Raw genomic sequence first — 10,342 nt, 5'->3', positions numbered from 1 at the left:
AACAAAAAAGCAAAAACAAACAAACAAAAAAACCGAACAAACCTCTAAACAGTGGTTCTCAATCTGTTGGTCATATCAGATATTTACACTATGATTCATAACAGTAGCAAAAATTACAATTATGAAATAGCAATAAAACAATTTTATGGTTGGGCGTCACCACTACATTAGGAACTGTATTAATAGGTCGCAGCATTACGAAGGCTGAGAACCACTGGGCTATTGAAAACATCACCTGTTAGTAAACGTTGCCTAGCTAGCTGTGTCTATGGAGGGGAAAGTTGCTCACAAATGAAATCATGCTTCTTGAAAAATAAGCTCAGCCTCTTTGTGTGGTAATTGAGACATGTTCCTCCATTTATGATTCTCCTGAATGACAATGGTACCCCCTTCTTATGGATGGAGTGTGCTTAAATAGACCCTGGTCATGCACACCATGCTGTGTGCTCTGTGTGGATAGGTTTAGCACTGCTGAGCTAAGAGAAAACACCTCCGAATTCATAATGTTTTTTTTTAATTGCACGATTTTTTTAATTTGTAAAAACAGGTTCTTTGTTTAAGCAATCATTCAGGTCTTGTCATACAAATTGATAAACATTGGCTCTCCTTCATCTGTCATTGTAACTTCAAAATTCAAGAAATTCCGAAACCAGGGTTTTCATAAGCTTGATGGCAGATCTAATTTGCTCTCAAGTATCATATAAACAGAAATTGAAACTGCTCATCACAGTTAGTGTGAATATTCATTTATTTTAGTTGTTTGTGAGGGAACAGAATGCTGTCACAGACCTTTGCTGGTTAATGTAGCATCTGTGTACTGAACTAAATTTCTAAAATCTGGAAGGAAAAAAAGGTTAAAATACTGAAATACTTGGTTGAAATGTTTTCAGGTAAAAGAATGGTGATCTCTATCAAAGATATATATTTGTTTTAAAATATAAATTTTTATATTCTAATTTTCCACCTGACAGATTGAATAGGTTTTCTATTTAAAATCTGGAAAATACTGGGCCAAAGAACTGGTGACAGGGAGGGACCTGGAGTATCCTAGAGGATAAAGGGAAGGACGTGGCCACTTGCTGGGATAAGAAATAGGCAGGGGAACTGCCTGCACATCCACCTAAAACGCAAGATGCTGGTGCTGTTCTCCTCTGCGACGCTAGATGGCGCAAGCTCCCCGCCGAAAGCATCGTATCTGCCTCTGGCTCTCACCGGTAGGCCAAGCTGCCAAAAGTAAATCTTGAGCCACACCCAGCTCTCAACTCTGGTGCCAGGGGCATTTTGTGCCCGCAGGTTCCCTTACTGACGCGACCAGAGGTTTGGTTTTATTGACACTTGGAGTGACTTTTTTTTTCCCTGAGACAGAGTCCTCTGTGTAGCCTTGGCTGTCCTGGCACTCACTCTGTAGACCAGGCTGGCCTCAAACTCAGAAATCCACCTGCCTCTGCCTCCCAAGTGCTGGAATTAAAGGAGTGACTTGTGAACAAAGGAACAATACCACTCTTGCAGTTGGCCTCCAAATTACAAAATCAGTCCTGTCCAGGAGTTAACAGTTTTGAGCAATTGCAAGGGGTGACTCACTTATCTCTCCAACACAGCTGTGTTGGTAACTATCTTACAGACCAAGAAAGTGAGGCAGGTTGAAAAACCTACCCAGGACCAAGTGCTGGTCATGGATAATGCTGGGCCCAAAGCTAACCTATGATCTCTCCTACCCAGGAGACTGCGTTGCACAAGGCGACACCGATAATGCAGACCAAGGCCTCTGGCCACCCTAGCCCAGAGCCTTCTCTAGGCCTTACTATACCTAGGGTAACTCAAGGTCAGGAGAATCTGAATTTCTGCGTGTAAGCAGGCTCCTGTCCCCTAAAGGATGGGCTGAAGCTGAAACAGGAAGCAAAGCTGCTCCATTTCTTCTGAGGACTGAAAAGTCCTGGAAGCTTGGAGATGAGGCAAGCACTCCAGGGCCAAGATCCATGTTTGTACAGACTCCCAGCTACAAGTGCAGAGCACAGACAGAGACCATCCAGAAGTACCTGCTGGGTGGGGCTGGAGGGGAAAATGGCCACCTTCCCGGCACACCGCTATGCCCAGCTGCATGCCCCTGAACAGACACCTTCCTGAGTCTGGCTTCTATCAAAAGTAAGCAGAGGATCAAATTCCCAGGGTAGCTGCAAAGATTAATGCATACACGTCTAGCAAATATTCCAGGACTTACTTTTGGCTTTTATCACAAAAACAGATAGCCCAGTTGTCTGCTCTGGAATGTCCCCTCGGGAGATGAAAGCAGGTGGGTGAAGAACTCAGAGGTCTCCAGAGAGGGGGAAGCTGGCTGCTGAGCTAGGGATCTGGAAGAAATGTGGTCTGACTGGACAGACCCGTCACAGAGATGCTAACTGCTGGTCTGGACAGGGGAATGGAGGGGAGCCATAAAGAAGAGAACAGCAATATAAATAAATAGATAAATGATAGATAGATAGATAGATAATACATACATACATACATACACACATACATAGGTAGATAGATCGATACATATATACATACATATGTAGATACATAGGTAGATAGATAGATACATACATACATACATATGTAGATACATAGATGCATAGATAGATGCATACATAGATAGATAGATAGATAGATAGATAGATAGATAGATAGATAGATAGATAGATAGGTAGATAGACAGATAAATGCTATTTGTACCACCTCCACAGGTGGGGTCAAACAGGCCTGGGCTGGTCACACAGCCCCCTCGCTTCAGCATCCTAGAGGCTATCAGAGTCCACCATCCCACTTTATAAATAAGTGGCTTGCTCAAGGTCAAGAGGATTTCACAAGTTGACCCAGCCTCCCGTGTTTGTCTTGGCATGCACCCTGACTCTGTAGAGTGGGTTTTTATGCCCAGAGTTTGGAAGAACAGGACAAGAAAAGCAGAACACTCCTTCCTTGTTTCTCCTTCTCTGTGACCCACAAGCTGCAAGTGACCCTGGAAATCGCAGGGCTGGATGAGCGCACGTTTCCCTCATCCTTGGGCCTTGCTCTCCTCAGAGATGAACCAGGATGGAAAGCCATCCTTGAGAAGTAAGAGAGGCCTGGGTGCCAACCCCAGTGCTGCATGTATTTGCTGTGTGTTCCCAGGGAAATGACTCCACTCTTCTGAGCCTGTGCTCTATAAAACAGGAATGATGGTAGAGTATTTAGCTCACAGGGTGAGAATTGGGGAAAGCCTGTGAGCTCTACTGTCGGCCACTTAAGTAGGGCTCAGACTCCTAATCTGTATGCATTTCTCTTTATATCTTTAAGCCTCAGTTTCCCCATCTGAAAAGTAGAGATACAAAGTCCTGCCTAAAGTAGCAACTCTATGTACTCTTCCCTGGAGAGGAGACTGTGTGTGGTCTTGTCTGTCTTTTGTTACAGAGGCTATCTTAGGAGCAAGGCTGTCTTCCACTTGGACCCCAGAATCCTGAGCCCCACCCTGAGCTCTAGGTAGATCTGGTGCCACCAAGCCCCCCATACAGCATTCCTGCTGCTTCCAGGAAGGGAGGTGACACTTAGAATGGAGAATGACATTAACCAGAGTCATCCGGGGCTGGAAAGGCTAAGTTAGTGGAAATGGGGGTCTTCATAACAAACCTCTCATGGTACGAGCACAGAGGCTTCAAATGGCTCACCTCTCTCTCTCTCTCTCTCTCTCTCTCTCTCTCTCTCTCTCTCTCTCTCTCTCTCTCTCTCTCTCTCTCACACACACACACACACACCGCTGCACAACAACCTACCCTTGAAACAGTAGGCAAACACCAACCTCAAACCTTAGAGGCAAGTTATTACAGAATGACTCAGATAGGTGACACACAATCCACCTCCCTGGGCTCCATGCTGTGCCACCACCACCACTGGGTGAAAGGCAGGTGCAGAAGAGTGCCACAGGACCATGTACCTTTGAGCAGGCAGCCCTATCCAAACCCAGACACTTATTATCATCTTGGGCCTCGGTTTCCCCACCTGTAAGGCCAGGCTAGCAAGGGCACTAGTGACAGAGTGCCATGAAAGCACTCATAAATCCCTGACACACAGCAAGCACTCAGGGACAGGACAACAAAGTGATGGTTATGACAGGCGCCAGCTTTAACAGTGAAGAGACTGTCTCGGAAACATGGCTGAAGGCAACTTAGAAGTTGCATGAGCCTCATGGATTGTCCCTTGTGAACCTAGATGATATCAGTTGACCGCTATGTTATGTGTGGCCTCCTGAGGCCGTGCGTGGCTACCCCCTCCACCACCCCACCCCCCCGGTCACCCACGGGGCACTGTTTTACAATGGTTTTTATACACGGTGAGGAAGCACACTTTAAAAGGATGATTAAAGGCATAAGGCAGTAAATGTGTGAGGCAGTGGCAGTCCTTTATGGTCTTTATCAAGCACTGTGCAGTGTACATAGTATTTAGGAGTCTCCAGCTCCATATGAACGCACCAGGAAGGCCTTGCACTGCGACATCACTAAGCGATGGGACTGTTCAATCATGGCGTACTGATCCCGTGTTTAGGGGGAAATCCGTGTGCTCAGGATCTTCACACTGAAGCCTATTCCTCCTTCCTGCCTATCTACCCCTGCCTCGCTTCTCTCCTTGGATTCCTAACTCACACATCCGGACATTCCTAGAGGTATCTCCCCCCAATCAGCCTTCACGCCATGGTGCCATTTGCTTCTCTTTAGACAGACCTCGGCCTTGCCAGTGGACAGACCTAAGATGGGTCTTCAGGACCCTCACAAGAGTTACCAATCGTGAGACATGCTCACAAGCTTCCTTCTCCTTCCATGGCATCCTTGTGTGGGGACTTTGGCCCCGAGCACCTGCTCCGCTGCTCCCCATGTCAAGATCCCCTTAAGGCCCAGGCCCATCCTATCATCTCCCGGCACAGACACAGTGGTGCTCACAGCCTCTGTACATGGCAGGCATTCCAGAGTGTTGAGTAGAGTGGCCACCTCTTTCCTAGGCTCTCCAAGGTCCCAACTACATTGAAGGGCACACCAACCTTGGCAAAACTATGGAGCTAACCTGATGCCACTTATATATAACTTGGTATCTATTCCCCAAGGTCAGTAACTAGAATTCGCTGGGAGCCTCAGTACGTACACACAGGGAAAAAGACGCGGGTCTTTTAAAATACGGAGGAGACGTTCCATTTCCCATGAGCTAGAGCCCCAGGTATATAAGAGATTCGACACAGGGGTCTCTCGGTGACAAGTAGAAGCTTCTGGATGCTACTTGATGTTGCTGTTCCCTTCCTAAAGATGAACCCCAAAGATGGGCTTCCTTCCTTACACCAGGATCAGGGAGAGAGAGTCTTCCAGTTCAACGACCTGTTTCCTGAGCAGACCAGCCATGCCCTGAGCCACTGGAGAGAGAGATTGTACTATTAATGTTAATATTAATAGAGTTTCTGTTAGGAGTGATGAGAATGTTCTAGACCTAGATAGTGGTGATGTCTGTACAACCCGGTAAATGAACTTAATGCCACTTTTATAATCATTTTAGTAGTAAGTTTTATGCGTATTTTGTTACAGTGTAAAACAATAAAATCACATAATATCATAATAAAAATCACAGAGTAATCACAGGCACAGCAATGGCCTCTCTCCTTACCCTTGAGCCATCTCTATGCCTCCTATGTTTCCATTTCCACAAGTTTCACACTGAAGGCTGTTGCATGCCCAAACCTATTGGCCAGCCACTCATGAACCTTCTGGGCGATTTGCTTCTAAGCGCATTGATTTCTAGGTGGCTTGTGATATGAAGGACAGTGAAGAGTAGCCCCACCCCACCCTGCCTTTTTGAAAAAAAGTAAAACTCGTTAATGCAAGGAAGTTACCACCCTAGAGTCAGCCACGAGTCTTTCTACCTTTACTCTATCCATCAGTGCTGTTCATGAACGGCCAAATTCCCAGGATATATTGATGGTTGAGCCTCAGCTCATTGTCAGAAATTTGACCTACAAGCTTCCCGGGCAGGTTGGGATTTGGCAAGGGAGAGTGTAGGTTTTAGCCTTTATAGCCTACCACACGATTACTTAGGGCAACTTAGACCACGTGTCTTAATAAAGACCCAATGGCTAAGTCTGAAATGACGGTTCCCTCTGTTTAAGACCTGGACAACACACATGACAGAAGGATACTAGGGAATAATGGGCTTTTCATACAGACCCGATGCTGACCTTGGACTCATTCATACTGGCTGAGACCTGGACAAGGTCAGTATCTCACCTTTGATGTGAACTGAAAGCAGGTGTCTGGCCCACACTTCTCAGCCGGATAAAGAATAAGCATAGGGCAAGCATGTGGGAAGGAGACCAGCGCTCAGGGGCAGCGAGATGTGTTCACACTCTTTCTCCCTCCTACCACCATCCATCTTCCGTATCTACAAGGTGAGCATGCTGCCTTACCCTTGGCACACGCCTTTCCTGAGTCCAGATGGTTTCTGGGTAAACCATGAGGAACAGAGGACTCAGAGCTATGGAACCCGTCCCTCCCTCATGTGTGTCCCTCACGTGTGCTCTTCCTGAGTCCTCCCCATGGGTGTCATTGTCCTCCCCTGCAGCCCTGCACAGCTAGGTAAGCTGAGAGCTGAACCTCTCATAAACAGTAAAACAGAGGCAGGATTGGTGGAGACATCTGCCCTGAGTTACAATGGTATGGGTAGCTAGGGGTGAAGCTGACACTCAAACCCAAAGCAGCTAGGGTGTCTAAGAAGCTCCAGGTGGGGCTGGGGCGGGTGGGGGGCTCTTGGGAGGCTGGCCTTCCCAGCTGCAGGAGCAATATACAGCTTGCAGCCTTTGGTAAGATGCCTCTACAGCCCAAGGAGCCTGCTTCTCAGGGAGATTACTGAGGGTCACAAGCGTAAAGCTTGGGGTCCCCTACGACTCAGACACAATAACCTGGGCCGACATTGCCCTGGAGTGTCCCAGGAAAGGGCTCCAAGTACTCGGCGCTCAGTAAAGCTGTTCACTCTGCTCATTGGCTTCATTGTGTGAGGTAGGATTTTTGCCATGTAGCCCTAACTGGGCCCAAACATGGAATTCAGCTTTTCTGAGTGCTGGGGCTTCTGATGTCTATACCATACCTGGATCCCCATCTAGCCATCCTTTTTTAAAAGGTTGATGGTGATACAATTGTCAAAGAGTAAGGTACATATTTACATTTGCTGTATTTTACCTGGGTTCCTCTCAGTGTCTCTTCTCAGTCAAGCCTCAGTACAACTGACCAAGATAGGTATGAAAGCTCCCCTGTACAAAAGAGATGGCGACTCCTCCAAGCAGAAGGATCTGTTTGCCTATGTTCACTTGGCCATTTGTGGCAAGGCTGGGTGCTCCCATTCCCGCTCTGCTCCACTCTGTCAACAGAACCTTGTCAGCAGTCAGACATCTCCTATGCCCACCCTTCCCCTCCATCCCCACTCATCCCAGCCAGGAACTCGAAGGTCACAGTCCTGACCCCCAAGGGCTAGGCTTGCCCATGAGGTCAGGTTACTGCTAGAAATTCCTTCTAGAGATATGAAGTATAGGGGAGGTGGGCAGACATCTGCAGGGTCACAGTCCCAGACAGACATTGCCAGGAGGAAGCCACATGCCTTACCTCCCAGCTCATCCATCTGGTGGGAACAGACACAGACAGATGCTGTCCCGATCGAGTTCCAGAGGCCCTGGGGCTAGCGGAACCCAGTCAACAGCTGCTCCAGCACAGCCCATCTGGAGCACTCTGCTTGCTGCAACCACAGCCCTTCTGAGGACCCTCAGGGCCAATGGGTGCCACACCCTGAGTGAAAGCAATGCACAAAAGGGAAGGGTCCCTCCATAGAGGCTAGGTTGAGTCACTCTGAACCCTGCTTTTCCTACTGCATGTCAATGCTGGGAAAGTGAGGGGCCAAGAGTCTGAGAAAGAAACTGTGAGCCTCTAGGTTTTAGAAACAATGAAGGAACACACCCAAACACCCACCATAAACCCACAGCAAGACAAGAGGCTCTGCAAGTCTCTGTGGCTTAGACGAAGGCCCAGCAAGTGTCCCTTCATAGCCTAAGTAAGGCTCTGAGAGGAGGCAAAAGCCCAGGGCCTCAGGCCACAGTGGGTATGCAGCTGTCAGCCCAGCTTCCCAGACATTCCCAGGAAGGGAACAAAAGGTTCACACATCTCTCCGTGGGACCAGGGACCTCTGACCCAAGGCCATTCATGAACCATCCCTCAGTCCTACAGTCCTGAAGTCCCTCAGCCCCCCCCCCCCCGGCAGCCTGGGGCCACTGACTTGTGTTGGAAAGAAGCAGGTCTGCTTCTCCAAGATGAGTGGCCTGTCCAACCTGCTTGTGGGGCTCTCCCAGAAAGCAAAGCTGTCGGGACCTGGAGGAGGGGGCAATCTGAGGCTGCTGCTCTAGAGGCCTCCATAGGTAGGACTGCAGAGGCGACCCTGGTCTTGGACTACCAGCTACCAGTAGAGCAAAGATGGCCTCCCATTGCTGGGGCCTGCCCTATTGCCAAGATGGCCTTCCCTTTTCTCTGGAAAACCTCCCCGGTCCTGGTCCAGCCTTGGAACATGTCAACCAAGGGTGTTGTGATCCTGAGGGTCCTATCAGTGAGTGTCCTCCCTCCCTTCTTTCCTGTTCAGTGCAGAGCCCCTTACCTTCTCCACCTTGGGCCCCTGGGACCTTGACTGAAACACATGGACTGCTCTGAACTGCAGCTTCCTTGTCTGTAAAATGGGAAGATGAATTATACTTACATAAAAAGTTTATGATGTGTATCCATAATACACACATCCACAGAGTTGGAAGAGGATTCTTGTAGTTGTTGAGGGCAGAGGAAAGAGGTAGAGAATTGCCAGTGAGTGCAGGGTTTCTGTCTGGGGTAGTGGAAAAGTTCTAGAAGTAGATAGCAGAAGCTTAATGCCTCTTCAAAATGCACAAAGATGTAAGGTGGCTTCCACAGCAAATTTTATATGCGCCATCTTTTGTCACAGTGAAAATAAAATGAGTTAGAATATTAAATGAAATGAGGGTTATGGAAATATTGATCAGAGATTTGTACAGATTTCCATTTCCTGCCTTTCCTCAGACCATCATGTTGAATTAAAGGTGGTATGCTTCCCTCCTGATCCCTGCCACCTTGTCATCCTAGGGTGACTGTCCTGCAATACGTCTGCTCTGAGACACAGTGGGTGTTCATGCTATTGGATGGATCTAGGTGTTATCATCTGCCCATCTACCTATCCCCATGCCCTTAAGTGGCCAGCCTGGCTCAGGGTAGCTTTCTCCCTAGATTGTATTCTTTACAAAGCAAAGAGAAGAATGCCTTGGGACAGGTTCCGTGGCACACTGAATGCTGGCATCCTCAACATTTGGGAGACTGAGGCAAGAGGACCATCAATCCCAAGGTTATGTAGAGACTTCTACATGCATGTCCTCATAATGATGACGACGATGACAGTGCCACCAGGGGCCTTCTCCTAGTATTGTTTCACTGTTTCCACAAACATTGTCATCTCTGGTGACAATCTGGTAACTGCTGGGAACATTTTTGTTTCTTGTGAGTTATAGAAACAGGCGCTACCTCTTTGCTTTACTTACAAATCACCTATTTAAGGATGTTTGTGGAGGTGCCCACTTCGGCAGCACATATACTAAAATTGGGAAGAACGTCTGTGGAGCATATAGCCTCAGGAAACAGACTTTGTGTCCCATCCTGTACTGTAGTGATCAAGAGGGGAGGGTCCATTGTGGGTGATGCCATCCCCTAGGTTCTATAAGAAAGCAAGCTGAGCAAGCCAGGGGAAGCAAGCCAGTAAGGAACATCCCTCCACGGCCTCTGCATCAGCTCCAGCTTCCTGACCTGCTTGAGTTCCAGTCTTGACTTCCTTTGGTGATGAACAGCAATGTGGAAGTAAGCTGAATAAATAAACCCTTTCCTCCCCTTGCTTCTTAGTCATGATGTTTGTGCAGGAACAGAAACCCCAACTAAGACACATCCCTAACCAAGAAGCTATTTGTATTGACAGCTTCTAGAGCAGAGAAAGTCAGGTTTTTCTGTGGAGTGTAGCTGGGTATATATCAACCGCACTCCAGGGCAGGCCTCATGATCACATGTAGCTGGCCAACACAAAATGGACTCCGAGTTTTGGTTTCTTGGCAGGGTGTGTGTGTCTGTGCATGTCTGTGTGAGTCTGTGTGTGTGCCTGTGTGCGTCTGTGTGTATATCTGTGTGTTTCTGTGTGTGTCTGAGTATGTGTCTATGTGTGTGTATGTCTGTGTGTCTGTGTGTGTCTGTGTGTGTGCCTGTATGTGTCTATGTGC

Source organism: Mastomys coucha, unplaced genomic scaffold (genome assembly GCF_008632895.1).
Source record: "Mastomys coucha isolate ucsf_1 unplaced genomic scaffold, UCSF_Mcou_1 pScaffold5, whole genome shotgun sequence".
In the NCBI taxonomy this organism is placed as follows: domain Eukaryota; kingdom Metazoa; phylum Chordata; class Mammalia; order Rodentia; family Muridae; genus Mastomys; species Mastomys coucha.
Note: the sequence above shows the minus strand (reverse complement) of the source record.